Below are 25,721 nucleotides of genomic sequence, written 5' to 3' on the forward strand. Positions count from 1 at the left end.
TAAATTACAATTTTACGTTTTCCATGTCGTTTTATTGAATTTTATAAGTTGGACTCCACACTATTTGATCCATAACTGTGGGGTCATGGTACATTGTTAGAATTATTCTAAGTTATCTGTCAAATTGAACACTTCAGGTTAATTATCAGAACTTCAAGTCTGAAAGACTTCCTGTAAAAGCTCAAGGCAGTATTCTGGGACCGATATTGAACAATATTTTAACATCTGACTGTCAAAAATCTTTGTTTTTGGATGACACAGGCCTCTCCGCCAAAGGACGAAGCCTGCAAGTCATCTGTAGTAGATTACAAAATAGTTTGGATAGTTTTTCTTCATACTTGAAAAAACTGGAAGATTTATTCCTATGTTTGTTACAGAATGTTAATAAAAGCTTTATTAAATTTTACCAAATTTCGATAATAGTGTTCCTTAACACAAAACACCTAGATAAGAGAATTGAAAGTAATGTTTGAAATGATACTTATAAAGGAATTAACAAAGTGAAAAGATTTTGCGATTGATCCCTTATAGTCCCTTAGGGCGATGTCTACTGCAGTAGTGAACTAGTTCAAAGAAAGTTCAAACATCAAACGGGTTCTGTGGCAGACGACGACGACGTGGTAAAATCTGGTTGGCTGGCTGCCCAAGAAGCACCAAGTGCTGCGGATTAAGAGAATGTTTTCCACTTGGCGTAGTTTTCCGTCTCTTTGATGATTGAAAAGCTCCTTGGTGGTGCAGTATGCAAACAAAGATTATTTGCCTTGCTGACGGAAGGAATTCATTGATAAAATTATAGTTCTTCTGGTTCTGCTTTGCTCAAGGAAATTTTCTGGCATGTTAGAAGAAGACGTTACTCGTGAGCAAACGACGTCAACTCGTCTGGAAATAACTTCATTTCTCAAACTATGTATTGATTTACATAGTAATCCAACTAGAAGCATTGCTTAGGAATGCTTTGTTTCTCCTAGAAGGCATCCGAAACAAAAAAGGGTATGGTTCGACTGATGTATTTGCATATTTTATGATAACCACGAGGGTGATTCAAACCGGCAGATATAACTGCATACCTACTAACTGAACGTGAAATAAAACGATGAGAAAAAAGTGAAGCAAACATGAATAAATTATTTGGCTTTTCCAGATAATCGAGCGAAAATTTGTGCTCATATAGGGTTTGGAAGCTGTCCTTGAAATATATTATCATAACTTTTCATGATATTTCTCAATAAATTTCAATTCTGTTTTATTTCGATTCGATTTCGATTCGATTTCGATTCGATTTAAATTCGATTTAAATTCGATTTCGATTCAATTTCGATTCGATTCGATTTTGATTCGATTTCGATTCGATTTCAACTCGATTTCAACTCGATTTCGATTCAATTTCGATTCGATTTCGATTCGATTTCAATTCGATTTCGATTCGATTTCGATTCGATGATTCGATTTCGATTCGATTTCGATTCGATTTCGATTCGATTTCGATTCGATTTCGATTCGATTTCGATTCGATTTCGATTCGATTTCGATTCGATTTCGATTCGATTTCGCTTCGATTTCGATTCGATTTCGATTCGATTTCGATTCGATTTCGATTCGATTTCGGTTCGATTTCGATTCGATTTCGATTCGATTTCGATTCGATTTCGATTCGATTTCGATTCGATTTCGATTCGATTTCGATTCGATTTCGATTCGATTTCGATTCGATTTCGATTCGATTTCGATTCGATTTCGATTCGATTTCGATTCGATTTCGATTCGATTTCGATTCGATTTCGATTCGATTCGATTCGATTCGATTTCGATTCGATTTCGATTCGATTTCGATTCGATTTCGATTCGATTTCGATTCGATTTCGATTCGATTTCGATTCGATTTCGATTCGATTTCGATTCGATTTCGATTCGATTTCGATTCGATTTCGATTCGATTTCGATTCGATTTCGATTCGATTTCGATTCGATTTCGATTCGATTTCGATTCGATTTCGATTCGATTTCGATTCGATTTCGATTCGATTTCGATTCGATTTCGATTCGATTTCGATTCGATTTCGATTCGATTTCGATTCGATTTCGATTCGATTTCGATTCGATTTCGATTCGATTTCGATTCGATTTCGATTCGATTTCGATTCGATTTCGATTCGATTTCGATTCGATTTCGATTCGATTTCGATTCGATTTCGATTCGATTTCGATTCGATTTCGATTCGATTTCGATTCGATTTCGATTCGATTTCGATTCGATTTCGATTCGATTCGATTCGATTTCGATTCGATTTCGATTCGATTTCGATTCGATTTCGATTCGATTTCGATTCGATTTCGATTCGATTTCGATTCGATTTCGATTCGATTTCGATTCGATTTCGATTCGATTTCGATTCGATTTCGATTCGATTTCGATTCGATTTCGATTCGATTTCGATTCGATTTCGATTCGATTTCGATTCGATTTCGATTCGATTTCGATTCGATTTCGATTCGATTTCGATTCGATTTCGATTCGATTTCGATTCGATTTCGATTCGATTTCGATTCGATTTCGATTCGATTTCGATTCGATTTCGATTCGATTTCGATTCGATTTCGATTCGATTTCGATTCGATTTCGATTCGATTTCGATTCGATTTCGATTCGATTTCGATTCGATTTCGATTCGATTTCGATTCGATTTCGATTCGATTTCGATTCGATTTCGATTCGATTTCGATTCGATTTCGATTCGATTTCGATTCGATTTCGATTCGATTTCGATTCGATTTCGATTCGATTTCGATTCGATTTCGATTCGATTTCGATTCGATTTCGATTCGATTTCGATTCGATTTCGATTCGATTTCGATTCGATTTCGATTCGATTTCGATTCGATTTCGATTCGATTTCGATTCGATTTCGATTCGATTTCGATTTGATTTTCAACAAAAAGGAGTTGCAAATATACGAGCAGTTACTTTTCCTGCAGTTATATGACGATAGATCTAATCGGCAATTACCGAATTTTCCCTCGACTTTGCAACAAACCCACAAAGGAAATCTGATTTATGCTTTCGCCCGTTCCAAAATATTTGCCCAATTTAACGACCATTCTGCGTTTTCTGTTTTTGTATCGCAACACAGACTCGATTGCTACTATCACAACAAGTTGATCGACCTCCGTCGGGAAAAATAGTGGCCGTAAATTGTACGCTTGTCTAAATTGCGCTCATGGCCAACGGTGTGGTGATTTGACCCTCGACCGATATCGGAAATAAATTCACACACTGGTCAGGGAAGGACGGAACCGTCGTCGCGTCGTCGGTTGGTCGCAGACAGGGCCTAGGCAATTTTCGGTAACCGCAATATGTGTGTGCTCCGATCATCAGTGGTTAACAAAATTGTAACAACCAGAGATAGTTAGTTGAATGCATTTTATAACAGAATGAACACTATAACTCAATAATATGTTAAAGTAACAACAAATATAACAAAATATATTCGAATGGTATCACAATTATTACAGGTTTAGATACTTTTTATCACATTTATAACAAAATGAGATACAATTAGTTGAGGTTCTCTTATATAGTATCATAATGACATAACAAGCGTGTATATAAATTACAGTTGGTGATATAACTTTGTTATACATTTCTGATCGGGAGAGAAAGCGACGTCCGCGAGGACACAATGATTGTTATCAACCACCGAAATTACGGCGTCTGTCATGGCCTCGTTGCTCCTGAATTGGTGGTGATTTAACCTTTCGGTCGTCGCGCGAATTTTTGTAACGCGAGTAGTCGCGCGTTGTACTTTGTACAACACCCTTGGTTTTGCGAATATCTCAGGAGTCTGACCACTTAGATAGATGACGTCTTCGGCAAAATTGATCAGTAGCTTATGGGCTATCATTATTATAGACAAGAAATTCGGAATTTTGCCACTAGGCGGCGCTAGTGAGCATTAAGCTTTTGTTTCCCAGATCTCATGATCCTGACCACTTAGAAAGATGGCGCCTTCGGCAAAGTTGTTCGGTAACTCAAGGACTATCATTGTTTGAGCTAGTTGATTCAAAATGTTGCCACTAGGTGGCGCTAGTGAGCATAAAACATTTGTTTCGCAAATATCTCAGGAGCCTGATCACTTAGAAAGATGGTGTCTTCGGCAGAGTTGTTCAGTAGCTCAAGTTCTTTCTTTGTTTAATCCTTAAAGTTAGAGATTTATTAAAATAATGATAGTCCCTGAGCTTCTGAACAACTTTGCCAAAGGTGCCTGTCTAAAAAGTCAAGATCCTGCAGTATCCGCAAAACAAAAATTTCATGCTCACTAGCGCCGCCTGATGGCAAAATATCGTATTTCTTGGCTCAAATAATGATAGCCTTTGAGCTACCAATTTACTTTGCCGAAGACACCACCTTTCTAAGTGGTCAGGCTCCTGAGATATCTGCAAACAAAAGTTTCGTGCTCACTAGCGCCGCCTAGTGGCAAAATTTTGAATCAACTAGCTCGAAAAATGATAGTCCTTAACTTACTAAACAACTTTGCCGAAGACGACATCCTTCTAAATGATCAGGATCCTGAAAAATCTGCAAAACAAAAGTAAAACTTCCATGCCCACTAGAACCATCTAGCGGTTAAATTCCGAATGAAATAAAGTACCATCAGATAGCGCTTCACCTCCAGAACAACTTTACTAAAGACCCCAAGTTTCTATATTATCTGGATTTCGAGATATGACGATTTCAAACTGTGGTTTCCTCGAACCGTACATAGTGCGTTCATTATTATGCGACTTCCATGTACATTTGTTGATTTACCGTATTATAAAGGGTCATACTGTAAATAGAAACTGCCGAGCATTGTTCTTAAGAAGATTCTTGAGGAATACATTTAGGTTTGGTGTCGATAGATATCTTTGTTGCAAAATGATAGCATATAAATCACAACTGTTGTACAAAGTACAACAGCGCGACAGCCCGAAGGTTAAGGATACGGTGCACCGAGAAGGCGAGGCCATAATAGTTACGCTGATTGCAGTTTATGACTTTTGAGTTCGGTAAATTTTTGACCATCATGCACGAGTGGACCCCTTTGTCGGGAGCCAAACTGCTTTTCCATAATGAATCCAGGATCAAAAATGCATTTTCCACTAGCAATCAGACACCTGCCAACTTTCGCGTTGGACAAATTAACATTGGATAGGCTAATGAATAAATGAATTGGGGTTTTGCTGCGGACATGGCACCGATGTCGGTTGGCCTTATTGCACAATCCGGGAAACACGGAACGTCTGATGAAAAGAACATTTTGTTTCCGATAAACGCTCTCAGATTTCCCTATTATCAAGAATGGGACGTTGAAGCCGAAAACATGTCAAAAATGGGAATGTTCTGCCGACCGACATAAATACTTTCCCATCGTCAATTTCTTCGTCGACATCGAAGGGAATCAAGAACAAGCTCACAATAAGCGGAACGACCTGACATCAACCATATGCCGAATGGTGTCAGGCCGTGTTGTAGTTGTTATTGCTCTGTGGTTGTAGGTATACGGAATTTAATAGCCCTGGCGAATTAATTCTTGGGGATTAAACATTCGTTTGGCTGGTAGGAGTCGTGTGATCTCTTCGATCCACCCCATGTCATTCGGTTCTATTACAGTAACTTTCAACGACGTGGATGAGGGTATTTCCATGAAAATGGAGGGTGATTTGGTGAGCTGACCAACTGCTACTGCCTGGAGTAAGTCTTATTAATATTCATTGAAATTTGTATGTGACAATGGAAAGTTGCTTCAATATAAAAAATACCGTATCTTTACTTTGAATGCATGATATTTTTTTTTTAAGAAAATTACCACAGAATCCTATTTGCAGAGATGGAGCAACCAGAGAGCAAAATAATAGTGACAAAAATCAGACTCTGACCAAAATGATAGAAATGTTGTCCAAAAAGTGACTTCAGATTTACAAGTATTAATCCAAACAAAAATTCAAGCAAATCTTAAATTGATATTTATATATTATATTATATTTTGAATCTTGAATCCATTCCGAGTATGACTTGATTATCAGTAATTTATTATTAGTAAACTAGTGGTCCTGGAAAACTTAGTCTTGCCATCAAGTAGGCTGCTGTTGGGCAATGCCATGTAATCCCCCATACAAAATGACAGATTTTTTTCTCCAGGTTTTCCGTATATTCCGGAGATTTTTCTAAACTTTTTCTACGCACGAACGAATGGGAGTCAGTCCTGGACGAATGCTACTTGGAAGAAATATGCAAATCCGATGACCCGTTCTCAAGCTATTTCGTGACATACGAACACCATACCATTTTTAAATTATATAGATTAGTAATTTGGAAATTGAGTTCATAATTGTAATAAGTTAGAAGCACTATGAAGGAGGCGCAACAAAGATGTCATTCTTCATAGAAAATATGTAAATAAATTGCTAGAGTCATTGTCTGCCAAATTCGTGAACAATTTAGTCATTTGCGGTGGTAATTGTGGGTTTCTTAATTCTTAATCTTCCAGAATAAATATTTTGACAAAAAAATTCTGGAAAATCCTGGGTGCTTCTCTTCCAGAAGGTGGAAGGCTTCTCTTCCAGAAGCTGGAAAGCTTCTCTTCCAGAAGCTGAAAAGCTTCTCTTCCAGAAGCTGAAAAGCGTCTTTTCCAGAAGCTGGAAAGCTTCTTTTTCAAAAGCTGGAAAGCTACTCTTCCAGAAGCTAGAAGGCTTCTCTTCCAGAAGCTGGAAAGCTTCTCTTCTAGAAGCTGAAAAGCTTCTCTTCCAGAAGCTGAAAAGCTTCTTTTCCAGAAGCTGGAAAGCTTCTTTTCCAGAAGCTGGAAAGCTTCTTTTCCAGAAGCTGGAAAGCTACTCTTCCAGAAGCTAGAAAGCTTCTCTTCCAAAAACTGAAAAGCTTCTCTTCCGGAAGCTTAAAAGCATCTCTTCCAGAAGCTGGAAAGCTTCTCTTCCAGAAGTTGGAAAGCTTCTTTTCCAGAAACTGGAAAGCTTCTCTTCCAGAGGCTGAAAAGCTTCTCTTCCAAAAGCTAGAAAGCTTCTCTTTCAGAAGCTGGAAAGCTTCTCTTCCAGAAGCTATAAAGCTACTCTAAAAGCACCTCTGGATTTATCAGAATTTTTGAAAAATTTAACTTTATATTCTCCATGATAATTCTGGAGAGCCATTGGGTTTTGCCGAAATCAAGAAAAACCAAATTAAAATTGATTATTACAATATACGAGTTGTTTATAAAAATCATAACTGTTTACTTCTCAAGTAATCGTTAAGCTTAATAATGTGGTTTTAGTATAAAAACTGGCGTTCAAAACTGTAAAATTTGCGCTCCTTTAAAGGGTTCTATTTTCTGAAAAAAAAAAGTGCGCAATTATTATTTTTTTATTCACCTCCTCTGGTTGCGCCGCTTTAGTTCAGTAATTACGACATGTTTTTATATATTGAAAAAAATCTATCTTATAATGAAAATGATCCCATTCACTAATCAACAGATCACTGTTCTCTATATTCCAGGAATTATAAAACTTTGACGCCCATTTCCTCATTGTAAAATATAATCTAAAAAAAATTGCGCCCGCCCCTTTGGTTCAAGAACTATGGTAATGTTTTCTTATTAACCCCAGTTATTTAGGATTATATAAAAAAATATTGCCTCCTTTTATGGAGTATCATGTAAATAATTGCGCACCTGAGCGGTTCCACGCCAAATCGGTAAACGATGAAACTCGACTACCTTGGATTCAAATGGAATTTTGCACATAGTTTCGATATAATAGAATAAGTTTTTTCCACTGGTGGAGAGACCATTTAAAATCAAGAGTAACTTCTGATAAGGGCGTAAGTATTTTTAGCATCACCATTTAAAAAAAATGTACCTCAGAAACCGTTTGTTATAGAGAAATAGTGTCTGAGGAGGGATGGTAGACAATCAAATAGGCTTTGTAAAAAAATATACACTGAAAAAAAATACTTTTATTTTCATGAAAAAATCGAATCTTCGATTTTTTTCTGTAAAATTTCAATGTAAAACCAGATGTTTTAAGCTCAATTTCAACATGGTGCAATCTAAAATAAAAAAGTTTTTCTAAGAGCAACTTTTGGTGCATTTCTGAAAATTCAATTTCTGGCCGTAGAAAAGACGTTTTGATGCTGTAATATGATTCTTCACCTAAAAACAATTCAAAATGCTAATAACAATAATCTTCCTAAAACTAGCCGTTTTCAAGATATTTAGGATTCAATTATATTAATATCAACAATGTTACGTTAATCTCTTCCCACATTATTGGGTATTTCGTTCACCACTGGACTGCGCAGTCAGTTTTCATAAGTGCGAGAATGTAAATAAAAGTGCGATCCTGCATCAAATCTTGTTGGTGTCTTCAGCGCACTTATTCTACGATTTATAATGAATGAGTGCGCTGAAGACATCAACAAGATTGGATGCAGAATCGCACTTTTATTTTCCTTCCCTCATTTATAAAAACTAACTGCGGAGTCCAGTGGTGAATGAAATGCGCAATAATATCCCATCAACTTTATCTTTGACACTTACACAAATAAACGAATTGTTGAGAAGTAACAATAACAATATGTAACAATATTATTAGCCGCCACCAATCCCTCCAAAATGATCCGTCAAACAAACCAAGACAAATACGGAGGCAATGAAAACAATAGTTGATCAAGCGCTCGGCTCGCTCGGGGCACATTCTCTGTTTCGCTCGAAACACTAGCGGGTACATAGCGATACATACATACTTCAACGAATTCTTTGTTCTCTTAGTGCTTGAACTAGATTTTTTATATGCGTTTCCTATCTAGGTGTCGTGACCGTACGTCACATCTCGACCACAATCTACACAAGAATGCCCAGAGCCTGATCGTTCCCTGCCTTTTATAGCGGATTCTATCGAACTTTTCTATCTACCCACTCTCAATTTTCTCTTACTCGAAGTACCTCCCATTTTGCTTACCCGTACAAGCGTATACCTGGCCATGCTGGCAAATCAATGTAAGAAACGGGCGTATTTTCTTAAGTTTTATGATATTAATATAATTCAATCCCAAATATCTTGAAACGGTAACTTATAGGAAGATCATTGATATTAGAATTTTGAATTGTTTTGGATAAAGAATCATATTGCAGCATCAAAACGCCTTTTCTATAACCAGAAATTGAATTTTCATAAATACACCAAAAGTTGCCCTTAGAAAAACTTTTTTTATTTTAAATTGCACCATGTTGAAACTGCCCTTAAAACATGGGATATTAATGTGGAAAGAGATAAACGTAACATTGTTGGTGGAGCACCTGGAGTAACTTATGAAACGGGCGTATTTTCTTAAGTTTTATGATATTAATATAATTGAATCCTAAATATCTTGAAAATGGCTAGTTTTAGGAAGATTATTGTTATTAGCATTTTGAATTGTTTTTGGGTGAAGAATCATATTACAGCATCAAAACGTCTTTTCTACGGCCAGAAATTGAATTTTCAGAAATGCACCAAAAGTTGCTCTTAGAAAAACTTTTTTATTTTAACTGTGCTTGAAACATCTGGTTTTACATTGAAATTTTACAGAAAAAATTTGAAAAAAATCGAAGATACCTATTTTTTGCAATTTGTGTTTTAAGGTTTAATTTCGATTTTTTCATGAAAATAAAAGTATTTTTTTTCAGTGTACATTTTTTTTACAAAGCCTATTGGATTGTCTACCATCCCTCCTCAGACACTATTTCTCTATAACAAACGGTTTCCGAGGTACAATTTTTTTAAATGGTGGTGCCAAAAATACATACGCCCTTATCAGAAGTTACTCTCGATTCTAAACGATCCCCAATTATATGAGATAATTTTCGTCTCATATACTTAATACCTTCTAAGAATGCCGTCGGAATCATGTGTTAGACATGACTGGCTTCTGAAGAAATTGTTTTTGTAAAACTCATGTTAGATCCAAGGAGAGATCTTTCAACAGAAACGATGTCTCGCCAAAAAGCATGTAACTGTTTTCATATGAAACTTTATACACTTATCGACATATATTAGAAAAAGCATCTTCTAAACAATATATCAAACATTTGCCCAAGAATCTCAACAAAATTCTACCCAAGAATACCTAAAGGACCTCGCTGTTTATTTACCCATTAAAAATTTTCCAAATTTGTCGAGGACGATTGAAAGAATTCACTGTAAGTAAATCGGAAGACATCCATATACAAAATTTTATTAGAGGGCTCATAACAACTCTGTTATAGCATAAGGACTTTTCAAACTAGTAATACAGACAAGGCTTCATCAAAAATCAGTATCATCGGTGACTGCAGAAACCATTAAACGGAATTCTCAATAAATTTGCTCAAAATTCAAAAAGATTTCCCAAGAATTTCGACATTGTTTTTGGCCCAGCTTCTTGCCAACCGCTACTAAGAATTTGAAAAAATCAACTAAGGATCTTATTTAGAATCAACTAAAAACCTTATAAACAATCTACCAATTACCTTTTTCGCGATCTCTCAAAGAACTTTAAAGAAACTGGTCAATTATTGCCTCGGTTCCTGTGAAGATTCCTTCGAAGATCTTATTAAAAATTGCCATGATTCAAAATGAAATCTTTCAAGCATCTCACTAAGAACATTACCAGGATTCCTAAAGTACCCTCCTAAGAATGTTAATATTCCATAAAATCTCCTTTAAATTTGTTTAATATCTTTTCGCAATAAATCTACAAATCATTTTACAAGAAATCGGTAAGAAATGTTAGAATAATCTACCAAACAATTCCCTAGGAAACCAGGGAAACCAACGGTTTTTACAGGGTTGTGATAAAACAAATAACAAGTTACGAGTTGACAGACAGTTTTCTATGTTTGAAATACATATTTTCCCGGTATGTTGTTCAAATTCTCGGGTATTTCCCGTATTTTCCCGCCCTTTTATAACTCGGGGTTTTCCCGGATGGATGGGCACCCTTCTATAACACAGCGTAACAAAAATGACATTTTTGCGTGTCTCAAGGATCAAATTATGTGTCTCTAGTAGATTTGGGGTTGCTGAATCTGGTGCCATTCTCAGAAATGTTCCAGCACGTCACAATTTTTAGCTACAGGTCGCCAAAGTTGTATAAAACACTGGTTTTATTCATGTTTACATGAAATTTAAAGTACGATTTGTCAAAATTTTTTGTGATCTAATCCGCCAAACATGCAAAATAGAACTTGAACTTTCATTTCAGACATAATTTGATTGAAATTGCGCGATTAAATTTCGATTAAACCGATTTTTTCAACATGCTTGCAGTCTCCATACAAAATTCTTCGTTTCTTCTATATGGCAAAATACAACCATTCTCTAAACCATCCAAAAATAACTTTTCCGCATCAAAAGTATTACAAACTTTGATAATAAGTATTGTTATACACAAAAAGTTTGAATTCTGTGGCAAATTAAGCCAATATATTACCTTACAAGCTGTCAAACTTGCATGCAAGTTGGCTGAAATAGTCATTTTTTGCATTTCAACAGTCAATATCTCAAAACTTAGACGTGCTATGACATTTCTGAAAACGGCAATGGATTCAGCAACCCTTAATTAAGTGAATAGCGGTATTTTGGTGCTGGAGACAAAAACGTGTTCCGCAGTGTAATCATATAATGGAAATTGCGTCCTAATGATTTTTGAATTCTGTCATATTTTTTATCCCTTACTCACAATTCTTCGCCCACCTCCTCATTGAATAATATCATATAATGATATGGTGCAGACATTGTAGCAAATTTTGCATTCTTTTCTCATAAGGATTTTATCATGTTAGGAAAACTGCGCCCCTATTATTCAGGAATTGTGAGAATTTTTCTACCCACCTACCCTTGTTGAATTGTATCGCATTATAAAAATTGAGCACTAGAAGTCAGAAGTTTCGACGATTTATTTCACTCACTTCTAATGAAAATTGCGCTTCGTTCAATAAACAACAGAATACTGTCATGAAATAGGCAGTGTGCCATTATGATTCGGGAATTATGACTTCGTTTCCGCCCACCTTCTCTTATCAACTTGAATAATATAATTGAAATTGCGCTCTTTTGAATCTGTATTTATGACCTTTTATTTTGTCCAGCATACAAAATGCCGGCGTAATGTAGGATCCAGGTATTATAATCGACAAAATGTAAGATCCAAGTATTATAACTTTTTTTCTCAGAAATAATTTTATGTTACTAAAATTGCAAAATTGCGCCCACATAAATCAGGAGTTATTGCATTTTGCATTTTTTTTCATAAACTATTCAAAAGATTTATATCTAAAGAAAACTGCGCCCCTATGATCTTATCCACCACTCAACAGGTTTCTGTTATCTTATGAAAATTGCACCCCTATTATGCAGGAATTATGACACTTTTTTCGTCCATATCATCTGATAAAAATTTCGACCCTATGTAAAGGAATGCTCCATTACCATTCATGAATTGTGACAATTTTATCAACCATCTCCACTCATTAATAATATTATCCAATTAAAGTTACGCCTCTTTGATAAATGAATCATTTATTCTTTTAAATTTTGATTATATAATGATAAATGCACTCTTATGATTCTAGAATTCTCTCCTCTTTTATTCCACTACTTAAAATTTTTTGCCTACCTCCTCATGTGATGAGGCTGGGCCCATAGGGCACCATAGTTCAGGTCTTGTTTGAAATGTATCATTCACTTCTCATAAGGGTTCTATCATGTAATGAATATTGCGCCCCTATTATTCAGGAGTTATGACAATTTTTCCGCCCACATACCCTTATTCAATATTATCTTATAATAAAAATTGAGCGCTTATGCATCTGAAATCAACTTTAAAAAGGCGTCTAATATTTTATAGTAATAGCGCTCTCAAGACATGATTTTTTTATGATATTTTTCCTCTCATCTCATAATTTTATGAAATCAAGCAAGGAAAATTGCACCTCTATAGGTCAGGAGTTCTGACGATTGATTTCACTCACTTCTCAAAAGGATACTCGCTTCTAATGAAAGTTGCGCTCAGTTCACTACACAACAGAATATTGTCATGGAATGAGAGTTGCGCCCTTATGATTAAAGAATTATGACATTTTTCCGCCCACCGTCCTTTATTATCTTGAACCGTAATATTGAAATTGCGCCCTTTTGATTCTGTATTTATGATCATTTATTTTATCTCTTATACATACAAAATTTCGCCCATAGAATACAGGAATCATGCTAATTTTTAACCCACTTCCTTATTGAGTAATACCAAGTAAGGAAAATTGCGCTCCTATGGTTCAGCAACTATGACAATTTTTCAGGTCACTTCCCTTATTGAAAATTATCATGTAATTAAAATAACGCCCCTCTGATTAAGGAAGTATGACTATTTTTGCGCCTACACTAAAGAGTAATATCATATTGTGAAATTTACAACAGTTTGATTCAGAGTTATTTCAATCTCAATTTTTTCATGTACTACTTTAATTATCTTTTGTAACAAAAAATGCTCCCCTGTGATCCAAGAATAGTACATTTATATTTTCTTCAGGGTGTCTACTCATTTACAGAAATGAAATTCCCTAAGATTTCCAGGTTTAAAAAAACAATTCCAGGTTCTAGAAATTCTCAAAAGTACATAAATGATTGACTAATAGTTCATGTTACATGACTAAACATTCATTTAAAATAAGTGTTTCAAATTAAGTGCATGTAAACGATAAATGTTCAAGTATTTTTCATTTTAATAAATTAATATACTATGACCCCACAGTTATGGATCAAATAGTGTGGAGTCCGACCTATAAAATTCAATAAAATGACATGGAAAACGTAAAACTGTAATTTAAAAGCACGAATTGAATCGTTTCAAATTTGAACTTCGGTTAGTAAACTGTTTTGAGTGCAATATTTACATAGGATTGCATAAAAATTGAAAATTGTGTCGGTTTCGGAAAACCATATTATGGATCAATTTTCATATTATGGATCAAATTGTGACATATTACGGATCAGTGCGTAAAATCAAGAGATTTTTCAACTCAATGCATCTGTATTGCATGATTTGGCGAAAGTTAACAATGTGTTACATATTACTGCAAAAATAGCAGTGTTAGAGCTGGAAACAAGGGTAAAATGCCATATTTTTGTGATACTGCATTGTAGCAACTGTGACATGTACTATTTTTGCTCTACACCAAGTTTTCCACCCATTTTTGTCTGCTAAAAAATGAAATTTACAAACCTTTATGTTTAATTAGTTTTATCCTTAGTGCTACTGTCTGAAAATGTCGAATACAATGCTTAAAATGGCAGAAATATACATTCTTTGGAAGTGATCCATATCCATGGTAAACAATCATGTCCTGGCCCATATTATGGATCACTAGTTAGAAGTGCTAATATTCGGTATTTAGAATCAATAATCAAGAAACATGTTTTCCAAAGATGGATTTATACTAAATCGAAGGGAACGAGCATGTTTTATGCTATAACATTTGAATTTTACTACCTGTGGGAGCTTATGAACGCTGACGGCCCTTCTTACAGAAAACGACCATATAATGATAGCTGTGTGGTGCCAACTAAACATTTGTCAAATACAGCGTTATTTTGCGGTTGAATGTTGTACTTAACATTACAAATGGTAGAAGACAAATAGTATAACATGGGAAAATTAAGTTTTACGTCAAGGTTTATATTTTGAGCTAGTTATCCGATGTTGAACGCCAAAGTGATCCGTCACTGTGGGTGATCCGTAACTGTGTGGGCATGGTATTATTATCAGTTTGTTCTAAACTTTTATTAGAAAAAAATTGAGGATTTTTATTTGATTACTACAAAAAACAATCATTCTTATCAAATGATCTGAAAGTGCCTTTAATCATCAAAATCAGATATGATGAAAATAGTCTATTCGAACTTAAGGAAAAAATGACATTTCTCTTAAAATGGGTTTCTGAATAGGGTCCTAAGGCCCTGTCCCAATTTTAGTGCCAAACGCTTAAGTTTAGGCCAAAAACACATGTTTACTAATTTTTTAATGTTTTTTATTTGTTTAAGTACAAAAAACATTTTTTTATGTTTTTATAGATTTGCACACCCCTTGGCTTAAACTCAAATTTTGGGTGTATTTTGTTTTCCGTGTCCCTTCCGAAATGTCAGATAGGAACAACCCCAGTGTTAAAACTAAAACCCCTGTGGTATTTTTGTCGACTCAGCGAACGTCAAATATGATCTTAAGTGTCAAGGTTCATTTTATGGATCAAATTTTTAAATTAAAATTTCAATATGATATATCCGTTATTTGAGAGGGAAAAATTATTAAAGTAGTTGCAGTAACATGCTCTTTCGTGTTATTAGATGAAAACAAGATTACATTAAACATTTTAGGACCCTATTATGGATGATACACCCACAAAACCCACAAGGGGCGTTTGTATTTTTTTTTTTTTTTTTTTTTGGGACAATCGAGTCTGGTAGAGTTTGATCGCCTTGGACATAAGAATTTTAGATACCTCTTGCTACAAAAAAAAATGAATTTAAAAGAGACTATACATGAATTATCAATATGAAAAGAAACCCAACATGAACCACGTCACCAAACATTTCTCTAAGAATAATTCTGAAACTGTTTTGGAATCTCTTGGCAAGTATTAATGCCCGTTTTACTGTGAATTACTTTCACGTATTGCTCCAACAAATTTGTTTGTAATTTGTTTTGTAATTTTTAAAGAACTTTGTAAGAAATTCTTCCAAGAATTCTAGTTTTCGATACCTTCAAGAATTCAAACTGGAGTTTTTCTGAGGATAGCCATTCGGAGATTCCATCGGAAATCCCTCAAATTTCAAGTTCTCAAGAAATATTTTTAATTTCTAAAAGAAATCAAAAAAAAAATCTAGTAATTCTTCCGGAGATGTCTCCAGGGAAATGTCAAGGATTTGTCAAGAACTTTAGTATTCTTGATGAAATTCTTCTTAGGATTTTCGTGATAAAGTGCTAATATAACAGAAAAAAACCCTGTAATCTTTGAATAGTGTCCTTCAGGACATTTTTTTAAGAAATTCGGCGAGACTCCCTGAGGAAAATTAGATATGAATAAATAGATAAATACCTGTAAGAATAGCTGTGGTAATAACTGATGTGGAACCTTGAATGAAGTTTTGAAGAATCCACAGAGTTTGGAAATATTAATTGAAAACTTATAAGAGAAAAGTTTGAACCATAGCAATAATATGTTGATGAAATGCTGAAGAAATTCTGAGAGAAATTTTTGGAGGAACCTAATGAGAAATTTTTGAAAAAGTTTATAAAAGATTTCGTAAAGGAATTATCGGAGCAATTTCTGAAAGTAATTGTGGATGATTTTTTATAGAGACCAAATGAAAAATTAAAAAAACGGCGCAATAAGTTTCTTGAAAAAATATCTTTACTAAAATGAACCTTTGTGAAAAAAACTTCTTTATGATATGTGGTAGATCTCCTAGAACTAGACAACTGGAGAAATCGGTAAATGAATCAGTGCCAAAACATCTGGAGGAAATCCTGGGATAATCGCTGTCATTTTTTTCATAGAGTAATCCATGTGGAAATCATAGGAGGTAATAATGTTGCAGTGATCTACGATTTTCTTGACAAAATTTGCGTAGGAATTCATTTGAGCATCCCTTGAAAAATTGGTGGTAGCATCCCTGGAGAAGTTCATAAAAGTATTCCAAAAAGAATCACTAGAATATCTGAAGCATTCCTTGAAGTTTCCTCCAGAACTTCTGGAATAGTCAAAACATATTTTTGTAAACAAAAAATTTGAATGTTTCCAATCAAGATTCACATGCTCATGAACGACACCCAACTATACAACTATACTTGCCTTTACCAACCTTCCAAACTTGAGTTTTGCATCTAAACATGTTTTATGTTGGATAAATACAAATTGTTAAAAATAAGGACTGAAAATCTCTAGTAGTGTCTTGATAGCAGCACAGTCGAATAATTTTATTATTAAGATTTTTTTTTTTTTTTTTTTTTTTTTTTTTTTTTTTTTTTTTTTTTTTTTTTTTTTTTTTTTTTTTTTTTTTTTTGTATGGTATTCAGTTGGAGCTGCCTGCCTGACAGCTTAACTTGTCAAGGCTGAACCCTCGGTCTGGCTTTTTGCCAAGTTTCTCCTCTACCAGGACCAATACTCAGACGGACTAGGCAATGGCGCCCACATGAACACTGTTTTTTATTAGTATTGTGACTTGGTAGTTTTTTTAAATACCCATATTCCCTTGCTTCTGAGAAAAGGAAGCATTGTGAAAATCAGCAGCTCCATCAGAATTTGTTTGAAATAGTAGTGTAGTAGTGTCATTACTAATACTGTCTAGTCGAAATGGTTTTGAATAATTTGTTAATTAAGTGCTATTCTGATTACTCCTGTCTTTTCGTAAGATTAGAGTCTTAAATGTCAATTGTCGTCAAGTATTAACAAAATTAGGCTGTTTAGTAGTAGTTCTAGTTAATTTCTTTTTTATTGTTAAAAGTATTTATTGGTCATTACGTTCATATATCCTTAAAGAAAAAAGTCACTTTTAGTCAAGTCATATTATAGTGAATATTTACGAGTAAAGTTACATTAGACTTCTATTACAGTCTCCTACAAGATTCACTTTTCGGTGGCAAATGCATTGCTTCATAACGCCTACTTTCTACTTATAAATTTTGCGAGAATGAAGCTGGAATTAGATTATTTATACCGTTGTTACAAGAGAGGTATTTTTTATTATGGCAATGTAAAAACCATATTAAAATAAGATTGACGCCACTTATTTCTACTCAGTGAATCTACTAATCATTATCCTCAGAGTAATATTCCCTACGTCGTATATGATAACGATGTTTCTAGCTAGCTAATAGTAAGAGTGGCTACGGATCATTCTGGTTAGCAAAAGGCAAACTGAACGTCGCGGATAGTATTAATGTCCACTTCGAATAGATTAATTATTTGAAATGGGCATCAATTCTATCAATGACGCAGAATGTCCGTTGGATCACATCCGAGATATTATTGCGTCTATGCCATATGAATTATGACGCGGCTATAAGCAAAAAATGCCAAAATGTGATACCACCACTACAGGTTACGCCTTTGGTTTCCATCATATGGGCTAATGGATTATGCCCTCCCATCGCGGCAAGGTCGCATAACCAAGGGGAGGGAATTTTATTATTAAGATTTTCTGTCACAAAAAGGACATATTCTACCATGTATCAGTATCTAAGTTCCCTGATTATGTCCAAAATTTCCTTTATCTTTAAGGGATTCTTATATGGGTTTATATTTAAATTGTTGGAAAATTTTAATCATAAATTTTAACTATAACTTCCGACGTATTATTTTGAAATAGGGATAGACCAATAATTTTCGACCTTCAAGGATCTTGTGCCAAATTTCGGGTTTCCATACAAAGTAGGCCAAAATTGTATGAATGGTTCGGAAATTATTGATGGGTGGAAAATTGGTGCTCTTCTCCTAAATTTATAGTAATATAAACAAAATTTCTGGAGGAGTTTGAAAAATTGTAGGTTGTTTAATTTCTGTAATTCAGAAATATGTTTGGAATGCTTTGAGGACAAGAGTAGAATGAATTTTTAGCATCCTTAAGTCTAGAAAAAATAACACCAAATTTCTTCTAGTGAAGATACTGAAATAATTATTGTGGAGATACTGGAATAACTAAAGATACTGAAATAATTATTGAAATTCCAGAATGAATTTAAATGTAATTTGCATCGAAACTTCTGGGAGGACTGAAAATATAATAAGTTTCTTTGGAGAATTGTGGCTAAAATTTTATGTGAAATTTAAAATTGTACGTAAAAATTCTGAAAGATCTAGCGGAATCACTCATTTTTTAATAAAAATGAAGAACAAAGAATGTTAAACACGAATGAAGAAATTTTGCCCTTTCCATGGTGAATTGAAAAGCTTATCTATCACAAACATTACTTTTCCACATATGTTCTACATCTCTCAAAAACTCTTCTCGACCCCGAAGGCTAAAGTTGTACTCAACAAACTCCACTCCACATTAATGGAGAAAGAATGTAAACAAATTAACACCTCATCACTCGTCATCGCTGCTGGCATGACGATGCGTTCTCTCAAGAGACGCACCCATTCCTGCCTTAGTTCGCCGTAATTCCCTTAAGTAGTCCAACTCTGTTTCTGTCTGACTGGATGTATCCGTAAACTGCGTTCCCTATTTTTAACTTCTGGGTCAGAATCCGAGCGCACTTAACCTCCGGTAGAACGAGTTCCCTGCAACCGAATGAACGCATAAAGTGAATCACTTTATTCGTTCCACCATCGTCCAATGACTGCTCGGCTGACTGACTCACTCCGGTTTGCAATCGTTGTTGATCGCAAGAAGAAAAGAAACTAGGTATGTTTAAAACAATCGCATTAATGAGGCCAATCCACCACTCCCCGCTGGCGGCGTTGAACGACTCTGACTGACTCGTGGCGATTGTGCCCTTTCGAGCTCTCTGACTTTGCTGACCTCTACGCCAGAAGGTATCCGTTGGCCGTGGTCGCCAAGACGCAACCCGATCAGAAGAGCGAAACAGAATTGTAACAACTGTAACAAAGTGTGTTATAAAAAACTCACAAAGTGTTAAATAACAAAATATGCTATTTTTTTTTTTTTTTTTATTTTATTTGTTAGGCACTCCGTGCACTTGGCCACTACTATGCCGAGGATCATATTTACAGAATCTATTTATATCCTAGTTCTTATTGCTATTTCGCTCACACCGAGCAGGTAGAGGAGAGTGCTGCCGTTGGTCCAATCATATCCATATCGAAGTCCATTTGTGTGCGGTGGTTCATTTTGCCATGTATATGTGTCGTGTGAGGCAACAGCCTACAAAGAGGGTCAATGTGTCTCAGTCACCATCCAATACTGACGAAGGATGGATGTGTTCCCCTATACACAGTCCTTCGTGCGGCGTCTTCTGGTGGCTGGACGGAGTTTTTTGTGTGGGGGGATTGGGAATCGAACCCATGACCTTCCGCTTACGAAGCGAAACCGTAACCTCGAGGCTACGAGACCCCCCTAACAAAATATGCTATGACTGTATCAAAATTATGACATATATTGATACGATTATTTCAATATTATTAAACATTTATTTACAGAACTTTGTGTAAAACTATTTTGTGCAAATTTCAACTCTTTATTTATGTATTGCTTTTGAGAATATTATTGAATTTTTAAAATAGCATTAGAAAAACAAAATTCGGACTAAAAAAACTAACTGAGACAGGAGTTGAACTGCACACTTGAGCCGGCTCCTCTACCAATGAGTCTATCAACACACACAAGTAATGTATTGATATTAATCGAAGCAGTTGTAAAATAACTATTTTTGAAACAGACAACTTTGAGTCTTCTTCTTTTCTGACGTTACATCCCAACTGTGAATAAACCAAATGTTGATATCAATATGTACAGTTAGAAAAATGTGTTTTAATTTTGTTAAGCATTTCTGATCGGGAAGACTCTTCCTCCAGAATAGAAACAAGTTGCAGAAACGAATGGAAAGCACATCTAAAAACGGTCGATTTCCACAGAGTGAAATATGATCAACATAAGCGCACTTTCCGTGTGTTCGGCGATGGAGAGTTCTTTTTTTCGGACTCACGTACCTACTAAATGGCAGGTAAATAGGTACAGAACATATTGTGTGGACTCAGTGACTGAATGGTTCTCGCCCTCGGATGGACATCTGATAGCAGCGTTGCGTGAAATTAGAACGCGTTAAAGTTTATATCTACCCGAATGGGTGGAATTAACATAGTAAGAGCCAAATGGTAGCCGAATAATCTTGAACGGACTTTTTTGAAACTTTATCTAGAATAACGTATTGTTTTTTTTTTTGCAGATTCATTCTTTTACGGAGTTACATGCATTACATTTCAGATTAATTATCAAAACTCCAAATCCGACAAACTTCATGTAAGAGCTGATGTTCCTCAAGACAGTCCTCAGGGATGACAAAAATCTTTGTTTGCTGATGATACTGGCCTCTCCGTCGGGAACTCTATGTAAGACGATGAGTGTGGACAAACAGTTACAATGGGTGGCGAATTGGTAGGAGTTTTTTTCTTATTCTCGTCAAGTCTGTTTTGTTTGCAAAAAGAAGATGCATTACTCCTCCCCTTCAACGTAACGTGACAAAGCTCCAAATGTGTTGAGAATAGAGTAGGTATCGGATTTCGTTTGAAGAAGCATAATCGCAACGATTGGGGAATCTGGGTTACGGAATGATAATGTCAATGCGGGAAATAATAGCCTGTCTTTGAGATGAATGGATGAAGCTTGATTCTAGTGCTAAGCGTAGCCATAGATTTTGTATTGAGCTGATTCATTTATACAGATTTTGTATTCAGATTCTTTGCAGATGTTGGGCGCCGGCCAAGTCCTTACAGATAGTTGAGAAGGGGATGGAATGTTAATGTGTGATTGTCGCTTCCAGAGACCGAGAATACCTCTGCATCTCCACAATCACTACAGAAAGAGTGATGATTAGTGAGGGCAGAAAAGGATCTGGGAGCCACCTTATTAGATGCAACAGGAGTAAGGATTTATGTCGACATTTGTAGTGACAAACCATCCACAAATCTGTAGAAAAAGTCCTGTTTAATTTTCTAAGCAAATTATCGAATTAATCGAATGCTGAATACTTTGAGGAACACTTGACGGAATTACCAGATGACCTTTTGGAGCAATTACTTTAGAAGCTTTTAGTATATTTTCCTATCATATCAATAGTCTTCTCTATAAATACTGAATTTCTTCAGGTCTTAAATTAAAATTAACTCGAAAACTCTTTAAGCAAATCCCCCAGTGAATCGTCACGAAAAATCTGAATAGTCTCATTTTGGCGTTCGACTATAGTATTTCAGTAATTACTACAAATACTCCTGATGCCTGACTAGAATTATGCAAGGGATTCAGATTACTGAATAACAGTTTGAATTTTTGGATAATTTTCTATACAAATATGAATGAGTCTCAAGACTCTCTCATCATATTTCGACACGGAGGCTGTTTTAAACTCAAGGATCCTGAGCAGGACATCTTGGTTTAATCTCTATGTACACTCTTCGACAAATGTCGTTGCCGGTAATTGCCAACCTTCGAGGTCTGTTGGAATAATCATCTTATTCTTCTTAGCATTGACGTCCCCACTGGGACAGAGCCGACTACTCAGCTTAGTTTTCTTATGAGCACTTCCACAGTTATAACTGACAGCTTTCTTTACCTAAGTTGCCATTTTCGCATTCGTATATCGTGTGGCAGGTACGATGATACTCTATGCCCAGGGAAGTCAATTTCCAATACGAAAAGCTCCTGAACCGAGCGGAATCGAACCCAGACACCTTCAGCATGGCTTTGCTTTGTAGCCGCGGACTCTAACCACTCGGCTGAGGGAGGACCCCAATAATCATACTCATCCCACTTCTATTAGAGGGGTTAGTAACGCATGATTCCACAGAACGTTGGCAACCTTCCCTCATCATGCGATTTCGTGACAGTATCACTCCCAACTAAATATGCGTATCGATTTTCGCCTCCATTCCGTTTTCCGTGCTAATGAGTGCTAACCGAGTTTTCGCACCGCAACAATGAGTCGAAAGCCGGCAAATGCTATAATTGTTCGTGTGAACGGGTGCGGTATCAACCTACTAGTTAGGATTCATGCAAGGATCGACCAAAGCAAAGGCGGAAATAAGCTTATCGGATTTTGGCAGTGGCAGTGGCCTCTAGATGGCGCTTTGATGGCTTTTAGTTACAGCGACAATAGTTAACCACTGTAACCCTAATTCTTTGTTCTTGTGCTAGTTGTTAGCGGTTTTATGGTTACGAACTTATTCGCGAATTGTGGTCAGAATGGACTGTGAAAGAAGTCCAATTCCGGCACAAGATTACCATTTCATTCTGACAAATTAGAGCACAGTCTGTCCCATAATTACAATCATAATGCAGACATTTGTCTCGTTCTATTCTTGTCGTATGCATCGGATGGTCTGTACAGAACTGGTAGCGACTAAGTGTCTTGAAAATAGGAACTTTAGATACCTCATGTCAGAACAAAGACACCCAAAAGGATCCAAAACAGAAACCAAAAAGAGACCAACCAAGAACCAGGAGGCATAGGGTAAGCAATATATTTTGGACCCCCATATATTTTGGACCCCCTGGGTCATTTTCCTGCAAATTTCCTAGTTTAAATTGAGAAACTAACTCAATTCGCATGCCATTTGGAAAGATAGGACTATTCCGCACCTGCATCAACCGTTTGTACATAGAAAATGTGTTTATTTTATCTGAAATTAATTTGATTTTATCGGGTCGTCCATGCAACCGTTACAACACGTTACACACATAAATTGAAGCCGTCAAAAAATGTTCAAATGTATGCAAAACCTTTTTCAAATTTCTGAACTAAAAGCGTAGAATTTCTTCGGTTTTCCATTGTCAATCTATTGATTAGACTATGGGCAAGTATATTATACAACCAGTGTAGTGGACTTTGTCGCCAAACGGTAAAAAATGTCGTGGTGGTTCTGATGGTGGCAAACCGTGCGACGACTGGAAGGTTAAGCATATTAAAAGTTCCAGAAGATTCTATGGATTAGACAGAAGACTGTTGCTGAAAGACTGTTGCATAACTGTCCCCTATGGATTTTCGAACCAACACCTTTCTTCATCGCATCAATCCTTTTTTGAGACGTATTTTACTACGCATATAAACGTTTCAAGTTAAGTTTTTGCTGATAACAGAAGCAAAATAAGTAATCTTTGCGGTAATGCTAAATGAATCTGCCATGAAGAAATGTAATAGAAAATTAAGAACATTTGTATGAGAAGACAAACTTTAAACTTTAAGCACTGTTTTCTCAATGCCTACTTATTCCATATGGTATAGTGTTAGTGTTCTATAATACTTTTATGAGCAGCGTTAGTGTTCTATAATTAATTGGCATCTTTCGAAATCACAGTTGTAATGAAGGGATCATCGTGGAAATATCGAATTATGAAGCAGGAATGCTTTGGAAAGCTTTTTTATCATAGTAATTATAAAATTTAGCTGTTGGTGTGCTTCCATGAGTAGATCTTGTGCCATGGAACTTCGACACATTGGGGTTTCACTGTGAATTAAAAAAAATCAAATATATGGCGCATATTCATCTCATTCATGTGTATCTTGCTTTTGCATATGGAACCTGGCGATGGAACTGGCGATACTCATTCTGAATCACATGTTCAACCTCAACGCAAGAACCCCTAGAATATTTTGTCAAATAGCTGTTGTAGTACTCCACAATTTGCAATTGTTACGTTCTAACTTGCAAATTGACTTTTATAGTGTTTTTAAATTGTTTTTGTAGGGCTTAAATGAAACTTTTTGATGAAGAAATTCAAAGCGTTACTGATAGACAGACAACTCACGGATTTTATATACTTATATTACGAATCGAGAATGTCCTCAGTCCTCTAGGAATGTATAGAATGATTCATGTGTGGAATTTTCTCTAGATAATAATTAAGAGTTTTTTTTTTTTGTTTGATTTCTCAAGGCAGTCATCGTAAATTATTGGGCATTTTTCAGAAATTTCCTTCAGGTATTATTCCGAAGACTACTTCTTCTAACAAGATGACTTCCATCCAGTGAAATGTTCACGTATTAGTCTTGGAATCACTCTGTGATTTCCGTTATGAATATTTCCAAAAACCCAGCAATTGCTTACTTGAATTAGTTTTGCATTTCTGTTTTATTGTGAAAAGATATTGGTAGAAGATTAAAAAAAACGTCGACATTAATAATGTCAGAACTATTTAAGAACTACAGTCATCTTTCCCTTACTCGATATTGAAGGGACCATCGAGTTAGGGAGGTATCGAGTTACAGAACACAAAACCAATGCAACTGCGATCCAAGGGACCATCGAGTTAGCCATGAAAACCAACTTTTACTATGGTTCTCTAACTCGATATCGAGATACGGAATATCGAGTAAGGGAGAGTTAACTGTATCAGAAAGCTAATTTTAGTAAACGACGAATAAAGAAAGGTATGTTAATATTAAAATTACATGAAATAAGAATAAGGGTTTATAACGACACTTGTAGTGACGAACCATCAATAGTTTGTTAGATAATTACATAAACGTAACGTTGCGACGATAAAACGATGTTATCTTAAACATGAAACGAGCTCATCAGGTAGAAACCCATCCTCGAATGTAGACGAATATTTTTTCGCACTCGCACATCGCGAATCGAACACGATTGATTTCGATTCCGTTGCTCACCTCACAGGAACATGCAACGGAATCAAAAGGACACACAGTTCTTTTCTAAGGATACTTCTAGAGCATCCTTCAGAGCTTTTGCTTTCCAGAACACTCCAAAGGAAGTCATCAAAAAATTTATCAGAGAATTTATAATTGAAAAATAGAAATATTTGTAAGGTGATTGATCTGAAGGAAATCCCAAAGTAATCTCTGATAAAAGCCCTTAAGAAATACTTGATGAACTGCTACAGAACAGAACAGAATGATCTCTGAAGAAACTTCGAATCATCGGGATAGTCTTGAAGAATTCTCTGAATAAATTGCTAGAATAATCATGAGTAAACTGTAAAAAGCTTCAATA

General features: G+C 35.6%; 1 protein-coding gene across 9 annotated transcripts in view; it reads right to left on the minus strand.

Moving 5' to 3' along the window:
* LOC5570456 (neuroglian) overlaps positions 1-25,721 on the minus strand; it is a 166,154-nt gene that overhangs the window by 34,579 nt on the left and 105,854 nt on the right. The window lies entirely within an intron of this gene.

Source organism: Aedes aegypti, chromosome 1, assembly GCF_002204515.2.
Source record: "Aedes aegypti strain LVP_AGWG chromosome 1, AaegL5.0 Primary Assembly, whole genome shotgun sequence".
In the NCBI taxonomy this organism is placed as follows: Eukaryota; Metazoa; Arthropoda; class Insecta; order Diptera; family Culicidae; genus Aedes; species Aedes aegypti.